The sequence below is a fragment of the Apis dorsata genome, unplaced genomic scaffold (assembly GCF_000469605.1).
Source record: "Apis dorsata unplaced genomic scaffold, Apis dorsata 1.3 scaffold_75, whole genome shotgun sequence".
In the NCBI taxonomy this organism is placed as follows: Eukaryota; Metazoa; Arthropoda; class Insecta; order Hymenoptera; family Apidae; genus Apis; species Apis dorsata.
The window spans coordinates 150,000-164,376 of record NW_006263373.1 but is presented as its reverse complement, the minus strand read 5'-3'; the positions used below and the strand labels follow the sequence as shown (position 1 = coordinate 164,376).

The 14,377-nt window shown below is 34.3% G+C and overlaps 1 protein-coding gene and 1 long non-coding RNA gene across 5 annotated transcripts in view; one reads left to right on the top strand and one right to left on the bottom strand.

Moving 5' to 3' along the window:
- LOC102678616 (zwei Ig domain protein zig-8-like) overlaps nt 1-14,377 on the top strand; it is a 420,477-nt gene that overhangs the window by 277,555 nt on the left and 128,545 nt on the right. The gene's annotated exons all lie outside the window — the stretch shown is intronic.
- The window catches only part of LOC116184936, an 18,353-nt gene continuing 6,739 nt past the window's right edge, over nt 2,764-14,377 (bottom strand). The window contains exons 2-3 of the long non-coding RNA XR_004149602.1: nt 10,301-10,305; nt 2,764-3,085 (exon numbers count right to left, since the gene is read on the bottom strand). This is a non-coding gene — a long non-coding RNA (uncharacterized LOC116184936). The remainder of the gene's footprint in view (nt 3,086-10,300; nt 10,306-14,377) is intronic.

Below are 14,377 nucleotides of genomic sequence, written 5' to 3'. Positions count from 1 at the left end.
TTTTTTTTTTTTTTTTTTATTAGAATTTTTATGGCAATAGGAAGTTTTTTTAGTGGCAAACTTTTAACTTGATTTTTACCTATAAGAAAAAGAAGTGTGTTTCGTGAATATTATTGGAAAATCGGTAATAAAATTTATCTATTATATTTGTTGTTACTGGATTGAGATAAATTTCTTTAATGCTTCTTTAAAAATTGATTTATGATATTTGGTTACTAAATTTTTAAAATTGTGATTTTGAACTCATTATTGGAATTCAAGAAATTTTTTTATTTATAAAATTTAGGAAATTCGTAAAATTCTTTTGTTGTAAATTCAGAAAATATAAATTAAAAAATCCTGAAGGTAATAAGTATTTCTGTACTTTTTATTCGTTATTAAAAATTATTTTTAAACGTTGCTTCATGCATATAAAAAGACTGTTTATAGAATATTTATATATTTCATATTTTCATAAATGAAAGTATAACATTGATAGGGAGTACAGTGATACAATATTTAACCTTGCTCTTCCACTCGGTTGAAGTGGAATTTCGAGGGATCCACTCGTTTCTGGAGGTTAGTTTCTTGAAATATCCAGCAAGTGCATCTCCAATTTCACGAAATGAACGCCACTGTAGAAATTCTTGTGTTATTCCATCCCAGACACATTTCTTCGTCGAGGAGTTTGCTTGGCGTCTGACAACGTTGAAATTCGATTGATTTCCACGGTTCTGATCAAAATTTTAAGAATGTCGTGTTCTATTTAAATCATACTTATTCATATTTATAATAGTCCAGAAATGGAAAATAGAAATAACAAGTTTGGTATTATAAATATAGCACGATTTTTATTCGCTTCAGTAATTTTCTCAATTTTCTCTCGATAATAAAATAACTCTTATCGATGAAATAATTACAATAAAAAGAGAATATAATCATTATTCGAGAAATGAAAATTTATAAAAATGATATTTCATAAAATGGTTATTTCCTTTAAAAATATTTTCGTAAATAATTTTGCAATTTCAATATGTAATAAATTTATGGCATTAAATGGCTCATAATGTCATATAAATGTGTCGCATAAACAAGAATTACACGTATAATAATACGAGATATAATATAAAATTTTATCAATATAATAATATCTCGCTAATTATTTCTTGCAAACAAATCAATCATAAAATAAACCATTGAAAGGAATAATTTAATTGTAAATTAAAATCTATATTGATACCTCTTTTCTCTCGTGTATCGTAATTTTTATATTTTTCGATTTCTCTGAAAACGAAAACCTTTAATAAAATATTTTTTAACTCTCGTTTTCTTTGTCAGAGGGACACGTTGTGTATAATTCTCGCAAGCAATAATATCCAAGTTTTCCCCTTATAATATTTCTCTCACAAGTTGTATTAACATTTATTCTCTATAATTCATATTCATCAAATTTCTCTTCCTCCCAAAAAATTACAATTTAAAACCAGCTGTTATCGATATAACATAAATTTCTACACTCATAATAAAATAATATATACAATTTATATAACAAAATCGAGCAAAAGGAAAATTCGCAGCCATCCGATTCAGCAAACGTCTCGATACTTTCCAACCCCATCCTCAACAGGAATCGAACTATCTCGGACTATAAATCTGATCCAGGAAGTATCCACGGACGTTTCGAATCGGGAAAAGTTTGGCAAATCAATTTCGAACGGCCCCTCGTCTAAGATTCTCTAATTACTTTTCCCTAGCTAGGCGACACGCTATCCCGCTCGAGACAAACCGATCGAGCAGAGTACAAAGTCTCTTCCCAACCGCAGAAACCTGCTACTTCGACCGAACGAATCCCACGGCTTCGGCAACGAGCAAAAGTTTCTCACGACGGTAGCCACCCCCGTGTGTCGAATACTTTTCTCTCTACCTGTTTCCCTCTCTGAATGTGACAGCCTCCGGTTTCCCTCCTCTTTGCGTGCTCCCCACGCAACTCCTTCTGGCGGATCCAGTAACAGTCGTATCGAAAAGTGTTGGTTTCTTGGTTTCGAGATCTTAGAATTGCCAAGTATATCATTTATATCGTTTATACTGAGTGGATAAGATGTAAATGGAAAGAGCAAGGATCATTATATCTTGGGTATGTATTTTATGTAATTTCATTAAGAATGCGTATATTGTAGTGACAATCAATATCGAATATTAATTATTTGAAATTAATTTTCAAACGATCGAATTTTCTGATATTTTATTCAATTTTTTAGATAATATTTTCACGGGTTATAAAGATCAGTGATGGCGAGCTCGATGAATACGAACAAACTTGTTCGTCGTTTATGAATAGTAAACGTTTAATATATGAATTTCACGGTTGCTCGGCGCATGCAGGTAGAAATTTCGGATTTAAAGTTAATGATACGAACGCGTGGCGAGTCGAAACCTTTGAAAATGGAGGAACGTTTAAGCACTTTGAGTGTGAAACGCTTTATAGCTCTTGCCACGGAATATTTCACTTATTTGACCTGGAAATGATATCCACAAGTATTCACGAATCGCGAGATGTTTCAACTTTGCAAAATATAATATTTATTAAAATAATGAAATCATATTTTCCTTTTTATTGAGTAGCAGTTTAATACAAGTTTAAGTAGTAGTATCTTTCTATAAATTTTCTCAAAATAGAACAAATCTTAAAAATCCATCAAATTGAACGATCGCTTTTCGAACGCTATTTTACCCAAGTACTCAACAATTAGAGAAGACAGAATCTCGTCGTTCATCGCCCCTATTACGACTCGTTCAGACTCATCTTCAAACCCTTTCGATCCTCGGCCCAACGAAGCTCGGCCAAGTCGAAGCCAGTAAACTCGAATCGATTTCAATTTGTAATGAATCTCTCTCGATAACCGGCGAGTCACGTCCTCGTTTGCTAATCGCATAAATAAATAAACGAAAACAACAGAGGGGGGGATAACTTTGATTCAACTTTAATTCATTCTCGAAGATTGCGCTTTTAAGCGTTTGAAACCGAGGTCTCGAGAATCGTAACCTCGACGATAATTAAACAGCCAAGGGAAATAATCCTCTTGATTCCTCCTTCTCTTCCCCTTTTCTTCTTCTTCTTCTTCCACTCCTCCTTTTTCTTTCTCGTTTCTTTTTCTAACGATTAACGAATCGTTTCAGTTGTTCAACGTCGTCGATGCGACCTACTACGATATTTTATTTCTTTTTTATCCGACCGTATTGCGACTCCTCGTCGCTTGTCGTCGATTGTGTGCTCAACCCCTTCAGACGGTATAATGAATCTGAGTCGTTAAAATTTTCTGCGAGGATAAGGTTTCTGCGTGGGAACTGCTTGTTGCAAGCGTTTTAAGAATCGAAATTCCTTTGGATACGTGTTTGTTGTGGATGATGATATTTATAAGAAGATAAAGTTTTCTCTCTTTTCTTCTTTCTTTCATTCGGATTTATGAGATGAGAAATTAATATCAGAAAGATTGGAAAGAATTATTTTCCAAAATTTAAAATTGTTGTTCATTTCACGAACAACCCTTCGAATTTAAAAGATCACAATTTCAAATTCTGATTATTCATTCAAGAAAAAAAAAGAAACGAAGAGATTGATCAAATTCAAAGAAGAAAGAGATATAATTGATTGGAAAAAGATTGCAAACGTTTCGAAAAATTCACCAAGTGGACTCGATTCCAGAGTCGATTCTTCATATTCTAAACGGTACATGAAATTTCACGATTCCATCAAAAGTGGCGCCTTTTTTCTTCGTTTTTGGGGAAAAATCCATGCGGAAAAGGATTCCAGATCGTTTCTATACATCGGTGGCCCATAAACCGACGCCATACAACCCTCGATCGTCGTCTATTCCTCGAAGGGATGGGATCCTCTAACGCCCTCCCCATCACATTTGAAGGAATATTATTATTATTATTATTGCGTGGAATAATAATCCTTTTGGAAATTTATTCTAATCACGCGTGCTCCATCGGGGAATAAAAACGAACGGGTGCATCAACTCTTTAAAACCCGTATGTATTTACTCCCTGAACGGGTCGATCGATTATTTTCATATACCATGAATTTCAAGCAGGAAGAGGAAACGATTAGGGCGCACATTATCATTCTTTCTATCCGTTATTTTATCGTGTTCAGAAGAACTTTTAATTTTACGTAAAGAAAGAAGCATTTCAAATTTACAACATTGTAAAACACAAGGATGTATAAAACGTGTTTTAATTAAAAAAAGTTAACTGTTTCAGAACGAAAGATTGGACGGAGGAGAATTTTTACGTGTTCCTTTAGAATTAATTATAAAATCCTCTGGCTATGATACACGCATGTAACATAACTTGGTCGATGTTCCTGGTGCGTGGCCCCTCGTCCATTATCCTTATCTTGTCAAGTTGAGCTCGAAAAGTCCAATAGAGTCTCGTTCCTTACCTCGACGTCAACGGGGGACAATAGCCAGGGAGTATTCATTATGGGGCGGGAGGGGAATAATTTTGCACGAGAAGCGGAAATCCAAAGTGCCGCCGCCCTTGTTGTGCCTCGCTCCTGCCTTCCCATTTCCCGAGTCGAGTCTCGCCCTTCGCTCTTGTTTGTCTCGACGCGATTTCTGAACGCGGATTTAATTGCGCCCGAACCCTTCTGGATGCTTGAAATTGCGAGAAAAGAAAAGATGTAGAGTTCGAAGGATTTTAAAATGGAAAATTTTAGATCTTTAGCGAAAGATCGAATTGTTGCCATACAGAATTTTTCCTGTATATAATGAAACGAAACGTAGAATTTTTCAAGAATTGTGGAGTATTAAGAATTTGTGTTTATAATAAAGATAGTCTAACAATGTTTAATATTTGAATTGGAAAATTTCCTCTGAAAGAAGAGGAGAAAAATTCGCTCGAGCTTTTCGAATCGTCTCCCAAAGATGATCGTCAAATCTTGGAACAGGTTGACAGCAACTGATCTCGCTATTTATTAAAGAGAAGAAGAAGAGATTTCTCAGGAAACGACGAAGGCGAATTTTGAAAAGCGGTTAACCGTGAATTATTTCGCTTAGGGAAACGGCTCGCCTCGCCTTCATACGTGATACGTTCCCCCTATATTTCCTTTCTAGGCTTGCGTGTGACAAGCCAAATGGGACTTTTCCCTCCCTTCCCCTCCTCAACTATAAAATTTTCTTACCCACACCAAAGAAAGCCACTTGCTGCTATCTCTAGATAATTCTCCCTCTCTTTCTCTCTATCCTTGTACATCCATGTGTGTGTGTTATCCTCCGCTATTGTGTTTCGTGGATTCGAGTCGTTCCTGGTGTGCAGGTTACACCGATTTCGTTTCAGAAGGTTTGGTTGGCGGAATTTATCGGCCGACCCGGGTGAAAAGAATCGGATTTCGTTGTGCCAGGTTTTTGAAATGAATTGGACATTGTTCGCGCGTGGAATCAAATGAAACGTTCTTTAAGCTGTTCGAAGCCATTTTGAATCAAAGGGAAGAGGATTTCTTAAGATGACCTGAGGGATGATGGAAGAGAATTCGTTGCTGGACAGATGAATAAGAATCGAATACGATTGATAATTTAAAAAAAAAAAGAACTTTGTGAATTCTTTGATTAATTAATTAATTAGAAAGAAATAATGTTTAGAGGAAGAGGAAAGATATCGTCGATGTTTGTTAGAAAATATAAGGCGTTAGATTTATGAGGTCATCAAGTTGAACCTGGAGCAAATAAATTACTTCCGCTTCGTCGCTAATCCAAGAAACCGCAGCGTGCAAGACCACAATTTCCAGAGCAACAATCACGGAGCGGCTGGATCGCCATAAAACATTCATCGAGCATCTGATTCTGGGAAAAGGGTCAAGGAAAATGTTGCGGTCAATCCTTGCGGTCCTCGAAGGATTCAAAGGTTCCTGGAATTAAAATGCCTTCGTTCCCGTTCATCATTTACATTTTACAGGACTTTTTAAAATTAAAATTCGATTCATCGGTTAATTAATTAATTTCACTAAACGTTCTTCTAAAATAATTCTTTCATTTCTTGCCAACGTTTCTCGTTCAAATGGCGAAGAGATTATTTCCCTGTTACCTCTTAATTAATTAATAATCCTTTGATTAATTCATCCTTCAAAAATTCTAAAAATTAAAAAAGAAAAGATCGAGCTTTACATATGTACAATGAAAGTATTGTTATATTATTCGATCTTGCGATTACCAATCGAAAGAATTATTAATAAAATGAAGTGCGAAGAGAGAGTTTCATAAATTTTAAGGAAAGATCTAGATCTGGATCGCTCGACGAAATCTTTATCGGTTGGGACGAACGTGCGTTGCATATTTAAAACTAATCACGCGTAAGTGAACCATCCATTCCCGCGATAATATCCCATCTCTTATTTGCTCCTGAAAGGATTGGGATGCGAATAGCGCTATTATCCTTGCCTGTTGACGTTCCTTGCGATTATTTCCAAGATGGTGCGATTCATTAAACAGCAGGATGTCACGTTTCTCGAATCTCCTCCACTATTTTGCGAGAAATGATGATGATAATAATAATAAACAAAGTGTTTTCCATACCGCGATATTTCGTGGGAAATGTTCGTCGTATTTAATTAATTCCTGCTCGAGATTATAATCGTCGATTGGTGGAGGGGAGGGAGGTAGTCGCTGCTACGTCGCGAATTCTAAGCAGCAAACTGTAGAATACTCGGTGAAAATTTGTCTAATGAGATGCTCGTGACGAGATCGTATTAATATTTGGTGAAATATTATTTTCTCTCTTTCTTTTTCATTCTTTCAGAAATTTTTTAAGATTCTGAAGTAGGAAAAGTTCAAGTAAAAATTACAAATTTCTGATTACAGTGATATGTACATTTTTTCAATTAAAATGTTTATTAATATATTTCAGGAATTATTTATATAAAAATATAGTAATGATAAAATTAATAGATATATTTAAGGTATTTTATTATAATTTATTTATCACAGTATTATTTGTATCAATTGTGTTAACGATTATTCTATAAAGTTTCCAAGAGATTTCTTTCTATGCAACATCGCCACGTCTCCATGCTTAAACCAGCAACGAAATAAAAATAAGAATTTTACTACCTCCTAAGCACAGCTCTGGAAATTCTTTCGTCAGTTGCACGTCTTCGACCCTTTCATGGCAATGAAGCCAGAAACGTTGTTTCGAAACTGCTAACCGTATAAATGTTCCATTGCAACGAATCGATAAGATCCTTTTCATCCGAATTCTCGTGTGGCATCGTTGCTTCTTGTTTGTTGAGGCAAAGACGAATATCAATGTTTCTAATTTTATAAAGAATCAAATTAGAAAAATAATTAAAATTAATGATAACATTATTATCACACGTTTTAACGTTTAATTTATTTACTCCGTTAGTTTCATTTTTCATTGGAGGAGGAAACGTGGAAACACAGCTTGTGCACAAGGAGAATGAAATCTAATTGAAGATGGAGAGAATCATCCAATTGTATCTAAATTTGATTGATTGCATTTCCATGCTAATTCTATGAACTATTAATCATAGATTAATATAGCTGTTTAAACTTCTCTATTTGATCATCTGTGAATTTAACGATAAACACCAAATATTGTTATTAACGTAATTATTATAATTTAATTGCGAAAGGAAAATAAATATCTTCCATTTAAATATTGAAGAATTTTAAATGGAATTCGCGAGGAATCTCTTAAGATTCCATTCTAATACATTAAAATCCAATTAATTAATATTTATAATTCATTCTGATACACATTTTAAAACATTATTTTGTAGAAAAAGAATTGAGCATATTAGCAACATATTTCTTTCGAACAATAACAATAGAATTCAAGATGAATAATTTAACTTGAAATCAAAGGTACTATTACCAAGAAAACAGGCATGCACGAACAATTATTCTCTCTTTCCAACCCGAAATCCTTCTCTCCATAATATTCATCACAAACTACTCACCCTCACCAAAATTGTTATTTCTTTTAATCTTCTATCTACGAAACTCGAATATCTAATCTACCTTATATCTTGCAGCTGATCACGAGCCAACCACCAATTTCTTCATCTTCCTATAACAAACCATAAACTAAGCTTTTTAATCTAAACATTTGATACACACGTTTCATATTCACGGCCTGAAATAAGGGATGTCCGACGAGCGAGCGACTCGTACTACTGAAAACACTTCACATCTAGAAGTAGTAGAAGAATACAATTCAGTCTCTTCTAACAAACGCATCTTTATCTTTTAATCTTATACAAATAATATAAGTATCTTAAGATGTAAAGCATCTTATGATGAATATTACAAACCATAAACTAAGCTTTTTAATCTAAACATTTGATACACACGTTTCATATTCACGGCCTGAAATAAGGGATGTCCGACCAACGAGCGACTCGTACTACTGAAAACACTTCACACATAGAAGAATACAATTCAGTCTCTTCTAACGTATCTTTATCTTCTAATCTTATACAAATAATGTAAGTATCTTACGATGTAAAGCATCTTATGATGAATATTATAAAATGATGTATAATCAATACAGATTTCTCCACCTCCTCGCAAACCGAACTCTTCTTTCTCGCTCGATTCAATGTCGAAAATCCTGCTTACCACGAAACGCTGCTTCCAACGACAAACAAAACTGCCTCCCCATGGTTGTGTTTTTCCACAGTCGAGTTTCATAACTCGAGTCGGCTTACACATCTAATCCATTACTCGGCTCGTGATACACAAGGGGTGTAAGCAGAAACGTGGATCGGATCGTAAAGGAGATTGTTGAGTCGGTGGTGGATGCTTAAAGTTGAAAGAACTTGGATCGCCGAAGGGGCAATCGGTGTAATGGCGACACGGGCGAGGAAAGAGCGATTCCTCGTTGCTCTTTCGATTCTTTTAATCGGTGGAAAAGGCAACGCCGATGGCCTCTTCGGGTTGATATCGACCCGTTTCCTTGAATTTGTGATTTTGAAAGAAAGATAATTTGGGATTAAGATTAAGTATGAGAAGATGTTGGTGAAGCATTTGTAAGTGTTTGTTAATTTTAATTATGTAATTTCGTTATTAATTGTTTTAATATTTTTAGGTTTAATTTCGCGTAAATTGATTGAGAGACTCAAAGAGGAGGAAACACTTTAAACGTTGTTACAGTAAACGTGATTTCAAGAATATATTGAAAAGATAAAGTAATCATATGTACACAGAGAAAATAACAGAGACCAGACAATTTGTTGAAAATTAAAATAGTGGAAATAACATTGAATTAAAAAATTTCAAACTTGCGGAATTAATATATATACATAAATTCAGCAACGATAATACTTTTATTCCTTAAATATATATATATACACATAATGAATTAACATATTAAATTATCTCTAATTATCTATCAGATTACAAAAACTGTCGCAATTACAATTCAAAAAAATAATTTTCATCTTCCATATATAACTATAAATATTTATTTCAGATTTAACTTAAATACAAACTCCACAAATTCTATACGTATTCTTCTTCATCGTGGAACAAAGCTTTATCGTTGACAAAACGCGTTACCGGAATGAATTTTCGCTTGGTCTCCACTTTAGACACCGTGGTGAGTACATCGAAACATAGGAGAGATTACAGTAAGACTTTGGAGAATAGGCAATTGTATGATGTCGCGTGTGTCCCGTGTTTGTAAAGTGTACGAAACTTGGGTCTTGCTGTTTTAGAGTTACAACCGTGGAATCGCATTGTCTAGTTAATGCTTAGGAGGATTAAATCGCGATCGAGGGGATTGACCAGCATTTCTACCTTCATCTCGTTGTATATATCGTGGCGCAGGTGTTTCCAATCCAAATGGAATATTTTATACATTTCTTCCTTCCAGATATTTTCTTCACCCTTAACTTATTTATTTTATAATTCGCTTCAATAATCACTCGGTACGAAATCAATTTTTTCCCAAACTCGATTCTTCTTCCCCTTTTTAAAATTAAATTTTATACCCAATTTAAATAAAGAAAATATACATTTCCAACATATATTCCACCGATATTCTAATACAAGAGGGGCAAAAGAGTGCGTATCGTATAATCGTCCATCCTCGTGCACAAAGATCAATATTTAATAGCATCCATAGGGCGGAACATTTTCAGAGGGAGCATAAAAATTCACGGCGCGCCTCTCCAGAAAACTTTATTTCAATTCTAAAGAACAGCGAACGGTACTCACGGTACATACCTTCCAATAAGTTTATAGAACGATAACCCGGATGTTATTCCATCGCATGTCGCTTTTGATCGTCCATTTACGTTTTCTCCGGTGAACAGGAGTGGTTCTCTTCCTTTCCCCCCTCTCTCTCTTTCTCTGAATCGAAATTTCGAAAACGAGGGAGGAGAGGGGAGGAACGCCGAATTTTATATCCCGTGATTTCGATATCGATGCGCAATCTCACGTCCCCGCGCATATCTCGCGATCCCGCGTACGCGGAACGCATTCGAAATTAGTTTACAGTGTAAAAGCTCGTCCGGGTATCTCGACGCGTGTTTCGAAATTACTATTTCGTAATTAGCGGGGAAGATCGATGGAAAGTAATGAAGCATTATAACGGCTACATCCCCTCCTCCCCCCTCGTCGCTGTTTAATTTTCTAATTAAATTTCATGACTCGGGATTGATATTTCGGGCGATGATCGGGTTTGGAAATTGGGAAAGGGGGGAGAGAAATTGCGATCCCGGCGTATTGGGGCGGAAATTTCGATCGTTTGTTGAGCGGACGACGAGGAAAGATTCGAGATTCTTATCTATATGGAGAATATATATAATAAGAGAAGAATCGAGTATCATTATTATTAATGAGGCTCGTCGTAGTTTGCCTTTGAAAAAAAAAAAAAAAAAAGAGAAAAAATCGATCGGGATTGGCATTCGTTGATCGGCCAAGGAATGCATCATTCATAGTCTTGGTTGGGTTTTGCAGGATGGTGATTTATATCCGAGTTCTTTCGCGCCACTTTTCTTCCATCGTCGCGAAATAAGCGACGAGATTCGCATGAATACGAGATCCTCGAACTTGGAGGGAACTCGTTATCGGGGAGGAGGAGAAGGGGAAGCATCGAGAAACGCGATACTCGAAGATTCTCACACGGGAAATATACATATGTATGGAATTTCTCTGTTCGCGGATGATACGAATGCACGCGGGACACGGAAGTGCGTCCACTTTTCATTTTTCTGCAAGAAAAGGCAATTTGTATCCCACCGTCGAAACGGGATTCTTATTATCGGGATGCAAAGGAGAAGGGAAAAAAAGAATTTGCATTTCTTTAAAATTTCTCATCGTCATTTTTCTTACCTGCATCTTTTTCAGAATTTTCTTTTTTTAATGATTCTTTCATGATTTGAGAACTGAGTGAACTCTTTATGAAAATTATTATTCGTACATTTTATGAATGGAGGAAAGTTTTTTTATTAAAATATTTTATTTTAGAAATTATATCTATTATATATTGAAATAATTATTTAAATTTTTCAGATATTTGTTTCGTAGGATAATTACATTTACTAGAATAATTTTTACGAATAAATACATAAACTCGTTTAATCCAATTTCGGATATATTAACTCCGCGAATGTACGAAATTTCGTCCGAGTTTTCCCCCAAATTTCGAATCATTTGAAACGTGTTACGTGTAAATATTAGAACGGTTCCACATCGTTTCGTAAAATTCGATTCGCTGTTGATTTTTCATTACGAGATGAAACCTGGGAGGAGAAAACTGGGAGGAGAGAGAACGCGTTCTCGAATATGTTTCAAGAGATTATTAATCCGTGACAAAGAAGAAGAGAAATAACTCTTCGAGCGAAAGTAAGCCATTTCCACCATTATTCATCGCTCGACTCGAATACGAAAGATGGACAAATGGATTCCGTAAGCTTATACGAATGGATCGAAGTTACTTCGTGAAAATAAATAAGGATTCTTGAGGTATGCGTTTGCATGGATGTGCATACTCGTTTGGAAAATAGATTTCTAACGATTCGAAAACATTTCAGACGGAGGAGCGTGAATAATAGCTCGATGAAAACTGCTAAGCTTCATCAAAGAAAAATTATACCGATTTTTTTTTATTCTTTTATCTTATCGATACGCAGTAGAAAAAGAATTTTTGTATATAATCACGGATCGAAAATGAGCATAAAATATTATTTCCAAATACACGATCTGTCTATATCTCCTTCTCGAGAAATTTCGATAAGATCGATTATCTCGACCGGTTTATCACGTTTTCCTCCTATTCCTAGGGCGAAAAAGCGCTTAAAATCTCGTTATGCACGCTTCTGGTGATGGAACACGCGCGATAAATTCCAAAGATCCTCGGGAAGATGGAGGAAAAGATCACGAAATTCGTGATCGACCGAGTTTTTCACCTCGCCACGGACCGGCAATGCGTCATTTCCCGACTTCTGCTCCTATGGGAATCGGTAGGAATTTGTTTCCCGATTTTCGGCCAACATTATCGCTCCTCCGATTCGGACAATCGAAGGAAATACGTCCATCGTGTGAATGGGTATTGTAAAATTTGTTGGATTGAATTAATTCTCTTTTTCTTTGCAGGAATAGAAAGGTAAAGGATTTATTTTTGTAATTAAAGAGTATTTATAAAATTTGTGATTCTTAGTATTATATCGGGATTGTAAATTAAGAAGCCTGCAAATCAGGGAAGAAAATCGTGTTTATTTCAATAATTAAGAATTTGCAATTATTTTCAATAATAATTAAGAATAAATAATTAAGAATAATTTGAATGGATATTTTTAGATTCTGATTATTTATAAATTATAAGTTAGTTTTGTTTAGTTTTGAAATTTTTTCACAATGAATTATATGTATGTTTCCTGATAATTTATATAAACATTCCTAGATTATAACACAATCATTTCTCTAAAACTTTGTACAAATATTTTCTTTTATTTATCTGCAATAACAAATTCTACCAAGAATTCACATAAACACTTCTAATTTAACATATAACATATTCTTTCTGCAATAATTGACAATCACTTTCTTCATTATTCACCAATTACAAATCTATCCTAATTATTAAATTTCATCTCCTTAACAACCAATCACTTACCATCAATTTCCATAAATATCTTTTGATATCTTCTGACTAAATTACAGATTCTTTTTAAAAATTTCTCAAAAGAAATCGTCATAAATTACACAACAAACTATCTTAATCAAGATAGTTCCACTAGTTAAACAAATTTTTCCATAACCATCTAATCAAATTCAAAATTTCAATACTTTCTTAAGTATTTCTCTTAAGAGAAAGAGAGAGATCGTTTCACCTGGTTTAAAGAATCTTTCATTAACACCTGGCCACGCAACCAGACACCACCTCATTACTTTTCACCACTCTATTTATCTTTCATCCCTTTGAACTCTTCCAGTCGTCGTTTAAGCATCGATTTCAAGCCAGAAATCTTGATCTGCTCGTAAACTTGCGTTCTTGGTGTTTTACATTCGAAGGAGGGTTGTTCTCCTCCTCGTAAGATACTCGTGAAGGGAAGAGGAAAACGTAAAGGTACGATGATACTTCAGGAAACGATTCGTTCACTTATTCTTCGTCGCTCAAGACGAAGATTCCTGAATATTTTAGTATTTGTTGAGTCCTGTTTCTCTTTTTTTTTCTTTCTCTTTCTTTCCTCCTTGATATAGAAAAATTTTTCTTCGACAACTCTTTCGCTGATGGATCTTTGTCTTTATTAGTAACTGTTTTTATCTGTTATTTATCTGTTATTATTGAAAGAAAGTGAAGTTGTGAAAAAGCTTTTCTTGTTTGAATAAATACGAGTGTAATAATTTTAGAATGTTCATATGATCAGATTATAATACGTTTTATAATTTGAATTGTGAATAATAAAATTGTGTAAATTTTTGCTAATAAAGAATATGAAATTCAATAGAGATTGGTTTCATCGTTTAAATTTATATTTTTTTATTTCTTCTTTTAATTTCTTTCAAAGTAATTAAATTAGGGAAAACAGGATCGATATTATTCAATTAACAGGTATATATAATTGTCACAACAAATCAAGATTGATTCAATCTTGCATCAATAATAAGAGATAAAAACAGTTACTAATTTTTTGATTCATATTTATTAAGAGTGTCTCTCTTTTATACTGAAAATACTCTCTGTATATTGAAAATTATTTGGAACCACTTGTATTCTTGCTAGGAAATCCGATCTCGATGGATTAATCTTTATTAATGCCAAGAGAAATTTATGAATAAGAAATGACGGGTAAAAAAACCTTAGGTATTTTTATTAATCCCTCTCTTTCTCCCTCTCTCTTATCTTAAAAAAATAAAAATCACCTAAT